Here is a 17,020-nt window from a genome sequence, read left to right on the forward strand (position 1 = left end):
ACACCTCTCCCCAACACCTGCCTATTCTACTGGCCCACACATTACACACCTCTCCCCAACACCTGCCTATTCTACTGGCCCACACATTGCACACCTCTCCCCAACACCTCCCTATTCTACTGGCCCACACATTGCACACCTCTCCCCAACACCTCCCTATTCTACTGGCCCACACATTGCACACCTCTCCCCAACACCTCCCTATTCTACTGGCCCACACATTGCACACCTCTCCCCAACACCTCACTATTCCACTGGCCCACACATTGCACACCTCTCCCCAACACCTGCCTATTCTGCTGGCCCACACATTGCACACCTCTCCCCAACACCTCCCTATTCTAATGGCCCACACATTTCACACCTCTCCCCAACACCTGCCTATTCTACTGGCCCACACATTGCACACCTCTCCCCAACACCTCCTTATTCTACTGGCCCACACATTGCACACCTCTCCCCAACACCTCCCTATTCTACTGGCCCACACATTGCACACCTCTCCCCAACACCTCCCTATTCTACTGGCCCACACATTTCACACCTCTCTCCAACACCTCCCCATTTTACTGGCACACACATTGCACACCTCTCCCCAACACCTCCCTATTCTACTGGCCCACACATTGCACACCTCTCTCCAACACCTCCCCATTTTACTGGACCACACATTGCACACCTCTCCCCAACACCTCCTTATTCTACTGGCCCACACATTGCACACCTTTCCCCAACACCTCCCTATTCTGTTGGCCCACACATTGCACGCCTCTCCCCAGCACCTCGCTATTCTGCTGGCCCACACATTGCACACCTCTCCCCAACACCTCATTATACTACTGGCCCAAACTTCTCTACTGCCTGCCTCACATTGCACCCTACTCCATTGACCATCTTCTGCCTGCCTCACATTGCACACCTCTCCCCAACACCCCCCTCTATCAATGCTCTGCTGCCTGTCCACACATTGCACTCCTCTCCCTAACACATCTCCATAGACCCTCTGCCAACTGTCCCAAACTGTGCTCTTGCTGGGATTGTACTATCTTCTGGTGATGAATGTTTGGCAGTAAGTGTGTCCCTCCACTAGGGGGGTTCCATCATCGGGGGTTGGGAAGGTCACTGTACACATTTCCTATTATTGATAAGAGGGGATCAGTCAATCATTTCATCTGGAAATTTGCACAGTGACCTACCTAGCCTCCTCCCTCTGACCATTAGGGCCAGGACTGTATTCCATAGATAGGGCTTTCCTTCCCAGGAGGAACCTTCCATTGTATCCCTTTAGAAGTAGACATGTGTTGGATCTTCTCCTTGCACTCCGCAACGTCTGGCTGCTCTGAGTTCCAGGTGGAGTATTCTGGGTAAGAATTTACTTTACACTTGTTTTCTTTTTGTACATTTTTTAATTTCATTACCATCACATCCATGGATATGAATTCATTGGTCTGGAGGTGCTTCAATAATGTTGTACTGGCATTGTATCCAAGGGTAGTCAATCATTGGTTTGGGGGTTCCCCATTAAGTTTTTATTCACATTGTATCTAGAGATGAGCGAATCGAACCAGGCGAACCGGAATTCGAGTCGAATTTCAGGAAATATTCGATTCGCGTCGAATCCGAAATTTTGCCTACTTCGGGTGCGCGAATCGAATATTTCCCGATCAGCCGGCAAAAGTGTCCCTGCAGAGAGCTCCGCTATTTCTGACAGTTCTCTGACAGAAGGAACACATGTTTAGCGGTTGAAACATTGTATCTATTAGTTTCCATTTAGGATACAGATGTTTCAACCGCTGTACATGTGAAGAAGCTGTCAGAGAACTGTCAGAAATAGAGGAACTCTGCACATACACTTTTTGCCGGCTTGGAATTATTCTTATTTTCATCCTACTTCTTCTTCTTCTTCTTCTTCATCCTCATCCTCAGAAGAAGAAGAAGAGGATGAAAATAAGATTAATTCCAAGCCGGCAAAAAGTGTATGTGCAGAGCTCCTCTAAGTGTATCTGCAGAGCTCCTCTAAGTGTATCTGCAGAGCTCTTCTAAGTGTATCTGCAGAGCTCCTCTAAGTGTATCTGCAGAGCTCCTCTAAGTGTATCTGCAGAGCTCCTCTAAGTGTATCTGCAGAGCTCCTCTAAGTGTATCTGCAGAGCTCCTCTAAGTGTATCTGCAGAATAGAGGAACTCTGCACATACACTTTTTGCCGGTGCTTAGGTGAACTGGGCTTGATAAAAAATATATATAAATACACTATATTGCCAAAAGTATTAGCCCCCCCTCCAAATCCTTGAATTCAGGTTTTTCAATCCTCTCCATATCATGTGATTCAGGTGTCCCAATCCCCTCCCTATCATGTGATTCAGGTGTCCCAATCCCCTCCATGTCACATGATTCAGGTGTTCCAATCCCCTCCATATCATGTGATTCAGGTGTTCCAATCCCCTCCCAATCATGTGATTTAGGTGCTCCAATCCCCTCCATGGACACAGGTGTATACAATCAAGCCCCTAGGCATGCAGACTGCTTCTACAAACATTGGTGAAAGAATGGGTCGCTCTCAGGAGCTCAGTGACTCCAAGCGTGGTCCTGTGATAGGTGGCCACCTGGGCAATAAGTCCATCCGTGACATTTCCTGGCTACTAAATATTCCACGCTCAACTGTTAGTGGGATTATAACAAAGTGGAAGCCACTGGGAACAACAGTCACTCAGCCACCAAGTGGTAGGCCACGTCACATGACAGCGCGGGGTCAGCGCATGCTGAAGCGCACAGTGCGCAGAAGTCACCAACTGTCTGCAGAGTCAATAGCTAAAGACCTCCAAACTTGGTGTGGCCTTCAGATGAGCCCAACAACAGTGCGTAGAGAGCTTCATGGAATGGGTTTCCATGGCCGAGCAGCTGCATCCAAGCCTTCCATCACCAAGTGCAATGCAAAGCGTCTGATGCCGTGGTGTAAAGCACGCCGCCACTGGACTCTAGAGCAGTGGAGGTGTGTTCTCTGGAGTGACCAATCACGCTTCTCTGTCTGACAATCTGATGGACGTGTCTGGGTTTGGCGGTTGCCAGGGTGAACGGTACTTGCCTGACTGCAAGTGTAAAGTTTGGTGGAGGGGGGATTATGGTGGGGGTTGTTTTTCAGGGATTGGGCTTGGCCCCCTAGTTCCACTGAAGGGAACTCTTAAAATGACATTTTGGACAATTTCATGCTCCCAACTTTGTGGGAAGAGTTTGGGGATGGCCCCTTCCTGTTCCAGCATGACTGCGCACCAGTGCACAAAGCAAGGTCCATAAAGACATGGAGGAGCCAGTTTGGGGTGGAGGAACTTGACTGTCCTGCACAGAGTCCTGACCTCAACCCCATAGAACACCTTTGGGATGAATTAGAGCGGAGACTGCGAGCCAGGCCCCCTCCCCCGACATCAGTGCCTGACCTGAAAAATGTGCTTCTGGAAGAATGGTCCAACCTTCCCATAGACACCCTCCTAAACCTTGTGGGAGGCCTTCCCAGAAGAGTTGAAGCTGTTATAGCTGCAAAGGGTGGGGCCAACTCAATATTGAACCCTACGGACTAAGAATGGGGGGCCATTAAAGGTCGTGTGCGTGGAAAGGGCGGGGCCAACTCAATATTGAGGCCTACGGACTAAGACTGGGGGGCCATGAAAGGTCATGTGCATGGAAAGGCGGGCGGAACAATACTTTTGGCAATATCGTGCATTTTTTAATTTAGAGGGTGTGGCTGTTTTTCTGAACAGTGTACTTTGGATAACTTTGGCCCAAGATCGGGTTCAGGATAGATGAAAGGATATGTAACCCTCAGGGGACATTTAAAGTCCATTGTACCCTTCAAAACAGCAAAACATTCTTCATTTCACCTTTTCCATTGGGTTCAATGCATTTTGCCAAACTGGAGACACTTCTTGGAAATAAAGACTCTCCATCTTGCTCCTCCCTTCCCCAGGCCAATGACTTTTCTCTACATCCTCTGTGTGTGGTGTGACGTGTTGTATGGCTGAGATATGGGTCCTTTCATCTAATGGTTGATTTGTGTTATTCAGGGAGATGGCGCTGTGTGTGATGTGTTCCTGCTGGTGATCCCGGCTTCTCTGGGACAGGAAGGTAAGTGACGGAGCCTGCGCACACTTACCCAATCAGTGGATCACAATCTTTTATCTTCTGATTTTTCTCTAATACTATATGGACCTGAGATTGAGGCTCCTCACCAAGAATGAACCATCCAGATACAAATTTATTTCATTCTAAAACCCCATGAAAGACTTTATCACTGAGCCAACATGTTTCAGAGGCCAGAAATCAACTCCTTCATTAGGGCTTGAGGAGGAGAAACAGTAAGTACTGGAGTGGATGGGACAATACAGGATGTGCCGTATTGTGACCAAACAGGGTGATGCCGTATTGTGACCAAACAGGGTGATGCCGTATTGTCACCAAACAGGGTGATGCCGTATTGTGGCCAAACAGGGTGATGCCGTATTGTGACCAAACAGGGTGATGCCGTATTGTGACCAACAGGGTGATGCCGTATTGTGACCAAACAGGGTGATGCCGTATTGTCACCAAACAGGGTGATGCCGTATTGTCACCAAACGGGGTGATGCCGTATTGTCACCAAACGGGGTGATGCCGTATTGTCACCAAACGGGGTGATGCCGTATTGTCACCAAACAGGGTGATGCCGTATTGTCACCAAACGGGGTGATGCCGTATTGTCACCAAACAGGGTGATGCCGTATTGTCACCAAACGGGGTGATGTCGTATTGTGACCAAACAGGGTGATGCCGTATTGTCACCAAACGGGGTGATGCCGTATTGTGACCAAACAGGGTGATGCCGTATTGTGACCAAACAGGGTGATGCCGTATTGTGACCAAACAGGGTGATGCCGTATTGTGACCAAACAGGGTGATGCCGTATTGTCACCAAACAGGGTGATGCCGTATTGTGGCCAAACAGGGTGATGCCGTATTGTCACCAAACAGGGTGATGCCGTATTGTGACCAAACAGGGTGATGCCGTATTGTCACCAAACAGGGTGATGCCGTATTGTCACCAAACAGGGTGATGCCGTATTGTGACCAAACAGGGTGATGCCGTATTGTGACCAAACAGGGTGATGCCGTATTGTCACCAAACAGGGTGATGCCATATTGTGACCAAACAGGGTGATGCCGTATTGTGACCAAACAGGGTGATGCCGTATTGTCACCAAACAGGGTGATGCCGTATTGTGACCAAACAGGGTGATGCCGTATTGTCACCAAACAGGGTGATGCCGTATTGTCACCAAACAGGGTGATGCCGTATTGTCACCAAACAGGGTGATGCCGTATTGTGACCAAACAGGGTGATGCCGTATTGTGACCAAACAGGGTGATGCCATATTGTGACCAAACAGGGTGATGCTCTATTGTGACCAAACAGGGTGATGCCATATTGTGACCAAACAGGGTGATGCCGTATTGTGACCAAACAGGGTGATGCTCTATTGTGACCAAACAGGGTGATGCCGTATTGTCACCAAACAGGGTGATGCCATATTGTGACCAAACAGGGTGATGTTGTATTGTGACCAAACAGGGTGAAGCTCTATTGTGACCAAACAGGGTGATGGTGAGATCTGTGTTTCATCACTGGTTTAACCACAATATAGCACACTTTGGGGGGAGAGTGTAAAATCTGGTGCGACTATGCATAGAAACCAATCAGCTTCCATGTTTTATTGCCAAAGCTTCATTGAACAAGCAGAAGTTAGAAGCTGATTGGTTACTATGCAAAAATGTATCAGATTATTAGTGTTCCAGTTTTAGTAATCCAAATACAGGCCAGTACTTACTGCATCTGTTACCGTACTCCCAGAATCCCTGCCAGGACTTCCAATAGTGCTCTCAGAATCCCTGCCAGGACTTCCAATAGTGCTCTCAGAATCCCTGCCAGGACTTCCAATAGTGCTCTCAGAATCCCTGCCAGGAGTTCCAATGGTACTCCCAGAATCCCTGCCAGGACTTCCAATGGTACTCCCAGAATCCCTGCCAGCACTTCCAATAGTGCTCTCAGAATCCCTGCCAGGAGTTCAAATGGTACTCCCAGAATCCCTGCCAGGACTTCCAATGGTACTCCCTGAATCCCTGCCAGCACTTCCAATGGTACTCCCAGAATCCCTGCCGGGACTTCCATTGGTACTCCCAGAATCCCTGCCAGTACTTCCAATGGTACTCCCAGAATCCCTGCCGGGACTTCCATTGGTACTCCCAGAATCCCTGCCAGGACTTCCAATGGTACTCCCAGAATCCCTGCCAGCACTTCCAATGGTACTCCCAGAATCCCTGCCGGGACTTCCATTGGTACTCCCAGAATCCCTGCCAGGGCTTCCATTGCAGATAAGGCATTAAGCGAGTTTAATTGCCACCTTAATCAACCACAGATGTCCCATAGAGTCCATGTCAGTACTTGCAATGGTACTCACAGAATCTCTGCCAGCACTTCCAAAGAGACTCACAGGTTCCTTGTAAGTACTTCCAGAATTCCTGTAAGGACCTCAAATGGTACTCACAGAATTTCTGCCAGGACCTCAAATGGTACTCAGAGAATCCCTGCCAGGACTTTCAATACTACTCCCAGAATCCCTGCCAGGATTTACATTGGTAATCACAGAATCCCTGCCAGTACTTCCAGAATCTCTTCCAGTACTTCCAATGGTTCTCAAATAATCACTGTCAGGTCTTCATGAATCCCTTCCAGGACTTCCAGGAGATCTGCCAGTACTACCAATGGTACTCATAGAGTCCATGCCAGTACTTGCAATGGTACTCACAGATTCCCTGTCAGTACCTCCAGAATCCCTGCCAGGACATCCAATGGTACTCACAGAATCCCTGCCAAGACTTCTAATGGTACTTACAGAATCCCTGCCAAGACTTCCAATGGTACTCACAGAATCCCTGCCAAGACTTCCAATGGTACTCACAGAATCCCTGCCAAGACTTCCAATGGTACTTACAGAATCCCTGCCAAGACTTCCAATGGTACTCACAGAATCCTGGCCAGTTCTTCGAGATTCCCTTCCAGTACTTCCAATGGTACTCATTGAAGTACTGCAAGGTCTTCATGGATCCATGATAATACTTTCAATGGAGAATCCCTGCTTGTACTTCCAATGGCACTCATCAAAATCCCTACTAGTATTCCTATTGGTACTCACATAATCCTTGCCAGGACTTCCAAAATCCCTTCCAATACTTCCAATGGTATTGACAGAATTCCTTCCAGTACTTCCAATGAGAATTGCAGAATCATTGCCTCAGCTCCCTGAAATAGCTCTGGACATATCCTCTGACTAATAGGGTGGGACCAATCTTCTGTCTCTGAAGTGACTAGTATGTGTCTTCTCACCAGATACCCCTTGTTACAAAGACCTATAATACTTACGTGCAAGATTGCCTGACCCTTACTGACCTGGATTTACCGAACTACAGTTGTTTTCTGCCTGTCAAGATCCTTGCCTTGGCCTGACTACTCTCCTGTCTGCTGCCTAGTGTACAGCCTCCACACTATAACTGTTCTTTTCCAGCTATCCTCTTGGAGGGGCAATCCTTGGGGCCATGACTAGGGTCTCCAGCCCATTTCCACCTTCTAGAACTCTGGTGAAGACCAACTGTTGCATAGAACCCACTTCTCAGGTGAGCCCGTGTTACCTGCCCAGGGGAACTATAATAGTTTCCCACCCCCATGGCCTGATGAAGGGGGCAGTTCCTGGGCCCTGAAATATATTGGCTGTGCGACATTTTAGCAGATTTGACATTGGAATGAATTTGTATCTGGATAATTAATTTTTGGTGCGGTGCCTCACTCTATGGAATTCCTCTTAAGGGGAAAACATGCCGACCCAGAATCTAAATACCACAACTCCTATTCCAATAGGACAACCCTGGAGGTCCAGTGCTACCTTCCCATCTCAAGTCTTTATTTAAAGAAGCTCTCCAAGTCATAGTTCAAGTAAATCTAAATGTTCACCAACAATTGTCATATTTTTACCTTTTTATCATCCTGTCCCGAATTTCAGTGCTGCTTAGTTCCTCCAGACTCTTGTAGCCACATCCTATCTTTATTTACCTGCACCAGCATCGGCTCCACATCAATGCTCTGAACCGGCTTCCTGATAGTGACTACCATGAATATTGGCACAGCTGCTTGTAGTCTACACCAGTGGTGCAAGTAAGAATTTTACAATGATGGGCAAGGATGAAGTATGTTGCGGATAAAACAATGTTCTGGTCTTCAGCAAAATGGTGGCTGTGGATGACATGCTTATTGATAAGGCCTACAGCACATGTCCTCCATGGCAAAGGAGGAGAAAAGAGAGTTGACGTCTTAAAACAAGTTATTGGGGACATGCACTCAATACAGTTTCTATTGCTCACGTCTGGAAATACTGCCATTTGGTAGAGGACATGTTCCTTTCCAAAACTGTTTCCTTCCAGACCGTGTACAATGGCTCCTGGCCACACTAGATCTGAAAACGTAAACTGTTCATGAACATCCTCAGCCATTTTATAAGACCTTCTTCTGGAAATACAATTATTAATCATTTCAAAGAATGTGAAAAATTATGGAGCAAGGGTAGGATCTTAGAGGTTTGAGGACTGAGTTTTGAAAAAACAGAGGGGGTTATGGAGGTCAGTCTGTAATCTAAGCGAGGAGAAGAATGGAGGGAAGTATAAAAGAAATTTTTTATACAGAACAGCTGGTGCTCTATTTAGGAGGATTGAGGAGCAGAATATAGAGGACAGTTTGGATACTGTTAGTAGAGAATGGAGGAGGGTATGGAGGACAGTTTGTATATTGTGAGGCTGGAGCTCTGGGGGTAAGGATTTACGAGGAGAGCAAAGTAGGGCACAGAGAACAGTTTGGATACTGTGAGGCTGGAGATCTGGAGGTGAGGGTTTAGAAGAAGAGCGAAGGGAGTTATTGAGGACAGTTGTGTGGTTGAAGATCTTGGGGTGGGAGCTTAGGAGAAGAGCACAGGGCAGTATGGAGGACAGTTGTGAGGCTGGAGCTCTGGGGGTGGGGGTTTGGGTGGCGAATGGAAAGGGGTATGGAGGACAGTTTGTATACTGTAAAGCTGAAGCTCTGGTGGTGGGGGTTTAGGAGGAGAGAAGAGTAGGGTATGGAGGACAGTTTGGATACTGTGAGGCTGAAGCTCTGGGGGTAGGGGTTTAGGAGGATAATGGAGGGGGCTATGGAGAACAGTTGTGATGCTGGAGCTCTCAGGGAGTGGGGGTTTAGGGGGAGAGTGGAGGGGGGGTATGGAGGACAGTTTATAAACATTGAGGCTGGAGCTCTTGGGGTGAGGGGTTTAAGAGAAGAGCAGAAGGGGGTATTAAGGACAGTTGTGAGGTTGAAGCTCTTGGGGTGGGGGCTTAGGAGGAGAGAGGAGGAGGGTATGGAGGACAGTTGTGAGGCTGTGGCTCTGGGAGTGGGGCTTAGGAGGAGAATGGAGGAGGGTATGGAGGACAGTTTGTATACATTGAGGCTGGAGCTCTGGGGGTAGGGGTTTAGGAGGAGAATGGAGGGGGCTATGGAGAACAGTTGTGATGCTGGAGCTCTCAGGGAGTGGGGGTTTGGGGAAAGAGTGGAGGGGGGTATGGAGGACAGTTTATAAACATTGAGGCTGGAGCTCTGGTGGTGGGGGTTTGGGAGGAGAGCAAAGGGGGGTATGGAGGACAGTTGTGAGGCTGGAGCTCTGGGGGTGAGAGTTTAGGAGGATAATGAAGGGGGCTATGCAGGACAGTTTGTATACTGTGAGGGTGGGGATCTGGGGGTGGGGGTTTAAAAGGAGAGTGGAAGGGAAATATGGTGGACAGTTGTGAGGCTGGAATGGAGGTGGGGGTTTAGGAGGAGAATGGAGGGGATATGGAAGACAGGTGGTATACCGTGAGACTGGAGATCTGGGGGTTGGGGTTTAGGAGGAGAATGGAGGGGGTATGGAGGACAGTTTATATACTGTGAGGCTGGAGCTCTGGGGATGGGGGTTTAGGAGGAGAATGGAGGGGGGTATGGAGGACAGTTTGTATGCTGTGAGGCTGGAGCTCTGGGGATGGGGGTTTAGGAGGAGAATGGAGGGGGGTATGGAGGACAGTTTGTATGCTGTGAGGCTGGAGCTCTGGGGATGGGGGTTTAGGAGGAGAATGGAGGGGGGGTATGGAGGACAGTTGGTATACTGTAAGGCTGGAGACCTGGTGGTGGGGGTTTAGGAGGAGAATGGGGGGGTATGGAGGACAGTTGGTATACTGTAAGGCTGAAGATCTGGGGGTGGGGGTTTAGGAGGAGAATGGAGGGGGGTATAGAGGACAGTTGGTATACTGTAAGGCTGGAGATCTGGGGGTGGGGGTTTACGCCGTGAATGTTGGGAGGTATGGAGGACAGTTTGTGTACTGTGAGGCTGGAGCTCGGGGGGTTGGGGGTTTAGGAGGAGAATGGAGGGGAGTTGGTATACTGTAAGGAGGAGAATGGGGGGGTATGGTTGACAGTTGGTATACTGTAAGGAGGAGAATGGGGGTATGGAGGACAGTTGGTATACTGTAAGGCTGGAGATATGTGGGTGGGGGTTTAGGAGGAGAATGGAGTGGGGTATGGAGGACAGTTGGTATAATGTAAGGCTGGAAATCTGGGGGTGAGCGGTTTAGACCGAGAATGTTGGGAGGTATGGAGGACAGTTGGTATACTGTGAGGCTGGAGATCTGGGGATTGGAGGTTTAGGAGGAGAATGGAGGGGGGTATGGAGGACAGTTTGTATGCTGTGAGGCTGGAGCTTGGGGGGTTGGAGGTTTAGGAGGAGAATGGAGGGGGGTATGGAGGACAGTTGGTATACTGTGAGGCTGGAGCTCTGGGGGTGGGGGGTTTAGGCCGAAAATGTTGGGAGATATGGAGGACAGTTTGTATACTGTGAGGCTGAAGCTCGGGGGGTTGGGGGTTTAAGAGGAGAATGGAGGGGGGTACGGAGGACAGTTGGTATACTGTGAGGCTATGGGATAGATAGATGTTATTGAAATATATATACAGCATGCCTGTAGCACTATTTTTTTTTCTTTTCTAGACATGAAGGGTAAAGTCTTCATCTTCCCCAAACAAACCTCCACAGACTATGTGTCTTTGACACCAATTAACATTACCAAGCCATTGGAGAAAGTCAGTGTCTGTCTGCGTTCTTTCAGTGACCTCATACACACCTACAGTTACTTCTCTCTAGCTACTCCTGGGATGGGCAGTGCTTTTTATTTCTATGAATCTTCCTTCTCCAGCTCTGTATACATAAATCAGGATTCCACCACTTTCATGACAGGCGGGGAGCCCTTCGACTGGAGGCACACCTGTGTGACCTGGGATTCGGACAATGGAGTGGTCCAAATATGGATCAACGGAAAGCTCTACCCCAGAAGGGTCTGCATGAAAGGGTCTTCTATCGCAGCCAAAACCAGCGTGGTTCTGGGGCAGAAACAGGATTCTTTTGAGGGACAATCTTTCTCTTTGTGGCCATTTGTTGGAGTGATAATAGACATCCACATGTGGGATTATGTCCTGATGAAATGCTGCAAGCCTTGTATGGCAATCCATGGAAATCTCATCAACTAGAACTCTCTTCTCTATGAAATTATTGGGGACATTCCTGTCCAGCCCAAGTATCGGTGCACATATCACAACTCCTACAAATCTTGTAGTTAAATCCCAACAACCCCCACCCATGCCCATCTTTGAGCCCCTCCAGCTCCTTGAATTGTAGCTTTGGCCTTCAGCTGTGGTGGGATCTGTCCCTTGCTTCACTTTCCACATATTGCTTGTTCTTAAAGAGGAGATCATGCCGGAAGAAAGTAAAGCAGAAGTAATAAAGAGCCCAACAGAGGATAAAATCTTTTTGACATGGTAGATCCTCTTCCTCTTAGGTCTTCTCCCAGCAGTAGGTGGTCCTGGATATTGCAGAGAGGGGCACCAATGTGAAGACCACAGCATCACTCTCTGCATCAGTGCACTGTGAGTGCAAGGTGCTTGAGGGTTCCCCCCAGGGGCTGAGTCTATGACACCCTGCACTCAAAAGTTTGTCCTCAGTCTCCAGGCTGAATGATGGTGGGTGTCATTCCACCCAGAAGACATCCATACTACAACAACACAAAATAAGGCACATCTACATAACATGCAAAGTGTCTTTATTTTTCCTCTACATTGGCTTGACTTTATCCAAAATTAGATGAAGGCAGGTCAGTGCCAGATGGATGTGCACTTGCTGCGTGGTCTTGCTGTAGTGCAGGGATTCCTGTGTTGTATCGCTTGCTGGACTCTGCTGGAGAATCTATGGTCTCCAAACTGTGGCTGAGAGCTGGATGTAGACTTTTGCTTGCCTTTAACTGTCCCTTGATTTACTATTCCTCCCAATGACACCAATGATGGGGCACTATTCCTCCCCCAGACACTACTGATGGGGCACTATTCCTCCCCCAGACACTACTGATGGGGCACTATTCCTCCAACTGACACCAATGATGGGGCACTATTGTTCCCACTGATATGAACAGAGCTCTATTCTTCCCACTGACGGCAACGGTGGGGCACTATTCCTCCCACTGACACCAATGATGGGGCACTATTCCTCCCCCAGACACTACTGATGGGGCACTATTCCTCCAACTGACACCAATGATGGGGCACTATTCCTCCCACTGACACTAATGATGGGGCACTATTCCTCCCACTGACACTAACGATGGGGCACTATTCCTCCCACTGACACCAACGATGGGGCACTATTCCTCCCACTGATACCAATGATGGGGCACTATTCCTCCCACTGATACCAATGATGGGGCACTATTCCTCCTACAGACACTAACGATGGGGCACTATTCCTCCTACAGACACCAACGATGGGGCACTATTCCTCCCACTGACACCAATGATGGGGCACTATTCCTTCCACTAAACACCAATGATGGGGTACTATTTTTTAAACTAACACCAATGATGGGGCACTATTTTTTAAACTAACACCAATGATGGGGTACTATTCTTTCCAATGACACCAACAATGGGGCACTATTCCTTCCACTGACACCAATTAAGGGGAACTATTCCTCCCATCGACACCATGGATGGGGCACTGTTCCTCCCACTGACACCATTAATGGGGTACCATATCTCCCACTGATACCAACAATAGAGCACTATTCCTCCCACTGACACTAAAGATGGGTATTTCTCTGATGTACCTAATGATGGGCACTATTCCTTCTTCTTATATCAGTCAAGGGGAGCTTTTCCTTCCACTGACACCAATGATGTGGCACTATTCCTCTAACTGACACCAATGATGGTTTACTTGTCCTCCCAATGACACCAATGATTTAGCGAGAGAGAGAGAGAGAGAGGATAGATAGATAGATAGATAGATAGATAGATAGATAGATAGATAGATAGATAGATAGATAGATAGATAGATAATAGATAGATAGATAGATAGATAGATAGATAGATAGATAATATATAGATAATAGATAGATAGATAATAGATAGATAGATAGATAGATAGATAGATAGATAGATAGATAGATAGATAGATAGATAGGTAATAGATAGATAATAGATAGATAGATAGATAGATAGATAGATAGATAGATAGATAGATAATAGATAGATAATAGATAGATAGATAGATAGATAGATAGATAGATAGATAGATAGATAGATAATAGATAGATAGATAGATAGATAGATAGATAGATAGATAGATAATAGATAGATAGATAGATAATAGATAGATAGATAGATGATAGATAGATAGATAGATAATAGATAGATAGATAGATAGATAGATAGATAGATAGATAGATAGATAGATAGATAGATAATAGATAGATAGATAGATAGATAGATAGATAGATAGATAATAGATAGATAGATAGATAGATAGATAGATAGATAGATAGATAGATAGATAATAGATAGATAGATAGATAGATAGATAGATAGATAGATAGATGATAGATAATAGATAGATAGATAGATAGATAGATAGATAGATAGATAGATAGATAATAGATAGATAGATAGATAGATAGATAGATAGATAGATAGATAGATAATAGATAGATAGATAGATAGATAGATAGATAGATAGATAGATAGATAGATAATAGATAGATAATAGATAGATAGATAATAGATAGATAGATAATAGATAGATAGATAGATAGATAGATAGATAGATAGATAGATAGATAGATAGATAGATAGATAATAGATAGATAATAGATAGATAGATAATAGATAGATAGATAATAGATAGATAGATAGATAGATAGATAGATAGATAGATAGATAGATAGATAGATAATAGATAGATAGATAATAGATAGATAATAGATAGATAGATAATAGATAGATAATAGATAGATAGATAGATAGATAGATAGATAGATAGATAGATAGATTTATAGATTATAGATACAGTAGATGTAACACTTACAAGCTTCCAATGTGTTTTCTGCAATGTTTTGGATGAGCGATATATGCGAGCCGCACCTAATAATCTAGTCAGACTATTTGATATGTGAGGAGCTTTCAGATTACCAACACATACGAGGAAGGACACCACACCCTTCTTCTCTCCCAGCAGTCAGTCATACACAGGATGCCACAAAGCATGCAGGCAGCACAGCTTTTTTTATATTGGACGTCCTTTATAGAATGTTTACGTGTAAAATATTGTTTGTTTTAACAGCAGTAATTAAAAAAATAATATGAAACATCAGTAAAAAGAGCATATCATTACAAGGTTAGCTTTGGGTTAGTCCTGACATTTCTGAACATTCCACTTCATACAAGATACAGCTTTATACACAATATACTCTACTGACTTGTTTCTGGTTATAATAGCAGAGAATATCTTTGGTAGGATCTGTATTTCAGATATGAAGTTGCAACCTGTTCTTGTTTATAACATGCTTGTAAGGTGATACTTACACAATAAAGCTTTCAACGTAAAAAAAAACATGAGAGCGAAGCTGAGTGAGGATATGGAGGTGAACTGGCTGGGAGGAAAGAGACATCAATGGAGGCCATCATTGGGGAAGACGGCTGCATGGTATGTGGACTCACAGTAGACACGGCCATACTTTTATTCCTCAATACCATAGACAGCAATGATTTACTGATCTCCAGTCGGGGTACAAGAAGGCCAATGGCAGTCTCCTAATACAGAGATGGTGAAGCTGAGTGAGCATATGGAGGTGAACTGGATGGGAGGAAAGATACATCGTTGGAGGCCATTGGTGAGAAAGACTGCTGCATTGTATTTGGACTCACAGTAGACACGGCCATACTTTTATTCCTCAATACTATAGACAGCAATGATTTAAGGATCTCCAGTTGGGGTACAAGAAGGCCAATGGCAGACTCCTAATACAGAGATGGTGAAGCTGCCAGCATTCAGAGTGAATCACAGCATAAAATGTAAATTAGGGAGGAGCTGAACATACCTGGATTCAGTTCAAGGAGGATTTGCAGAACATGGCTAAAGTTCAGATGCCGAATTCGAAACCCTCACCAAAATCAATGAGAGCCGAATGTTAAAAAAAAAAATATTAGTCCGCGTCTTATACATATATTAGTGAAACTTGTGCACACCGTACAAAAAAGAGGACCAGAAATCATAAACCATAAATTATAAACGAGTCCTTTAAATGTGATATATTTATCTGCAAAAAAATTGTCCTTCTATTGTGTGTGGTTGTGTCAGGGATCCAGGTATGACCAGAGATGTGTGGACTGACACAGGGAAGTAGCAGGCTTCAGGAACACAGGCGTAGTCAGGGCTGGAGAGGTGGAATGGTCAGGCGGGCCATAAGGTACTGTCAGGCACCGCCCGGCGGGATCTCTAGTGACCACAGAACAGGGTTCCCCAGGGCGCGGAGTCTAAGCCACAGTCTGCCTTTTCACCAGAGCCCCTGATGGTGGGGATGGACTTGGCGCAGGACTGAGACCAGGTCACGGCCCCTGAGTGCACCCAACTGTGGTAGAGGGGTCCGCTGAGGGTATGTACCGGAGGAAAGCCTGATGTGAAGGGGCTGGCCGGTTTGGACAGTAGTGACTGGATCCGTGCGGGATGGATGGATCGTCTGGGTAGCGTCAGGTGTAGTCAGGCAGGCCAGGTCAGCAACGTGCGGGCAGTGAGGTACCGGAGGAGCAGGCAGAGAACAGTCAGGGTCACAAGCCGGGTTCAGTAACTCACGGGCAGCGCGGAACAGAGGATCAGACAGAGAATGGTCAGGCAAGCCAGGGGTTCAACAGGAGATGGTCAGCAGGGTCAAGAACAATGCAGAGTCGGCAACAAATCAGATAGGCAGAGGAACAGGAACACAGGCTACAAGGTACAAAGGCTCATGGGAAACAACACCAAGGCACTGACTGCAGGTTCGGCCATTCCTTAAATACACCTCCTGCAATCAGACTCAGGTGATGGCTGCCTGCAGGAGTGAGCTTCTGATTGCTGAGAGCACCCGCTGGCCAGCCCTGTTACTGCAGCCCACATGGCAGGTGAGTCCCACCACCAGTGCTGAGTCCATTCCTGACAGGTTGTCCTCCCATCCAACGGTAAAAGAGTGAAAACCTTGCTTTTAGTCAGTGCTCATTATCACCAAAAACGTGTAAGTCCTCCACTGACATACATAAACACTCACTGGCCACTTTATTAGGTTCCCCTTGCTAGTCCCGGGTTGGACCACCTTTGGCCTTCATTCTTCGTGGTGTAGATCCAACAAAGTGTTGGAAACGTTACTCAGAGATTTTGCTCCATAGTGACATGATGGCATCACACATTTGCTGCAAATTTGTCAGCTGCACATCCATGATGGGAATCTCCCGTTCCATCACATCCCAAAGGTGCTCTATTGGATGGAGATCTGGTGACTGTGGAGGTCATTGGAGTCCAGTGATCTCATTGCCCTGCTGGAGAAACCAGTG

Source organism: Staurois parvus, unplaced genomic scaffold, assembly GCF_062004578.1.
Source record: "Staurois parvus isolate SC_StPar_1 unplaced genomic scaffold, SC_StPar_1.0 ptg000512l, whole genome shotgun sequence".
In the NCBI taxonomy this organism is placed as follows: Eukaryota; Metazoa; Chordata; class Amphibia; order Anura; family Ranidae; genus Staurois; species Staurois parvus.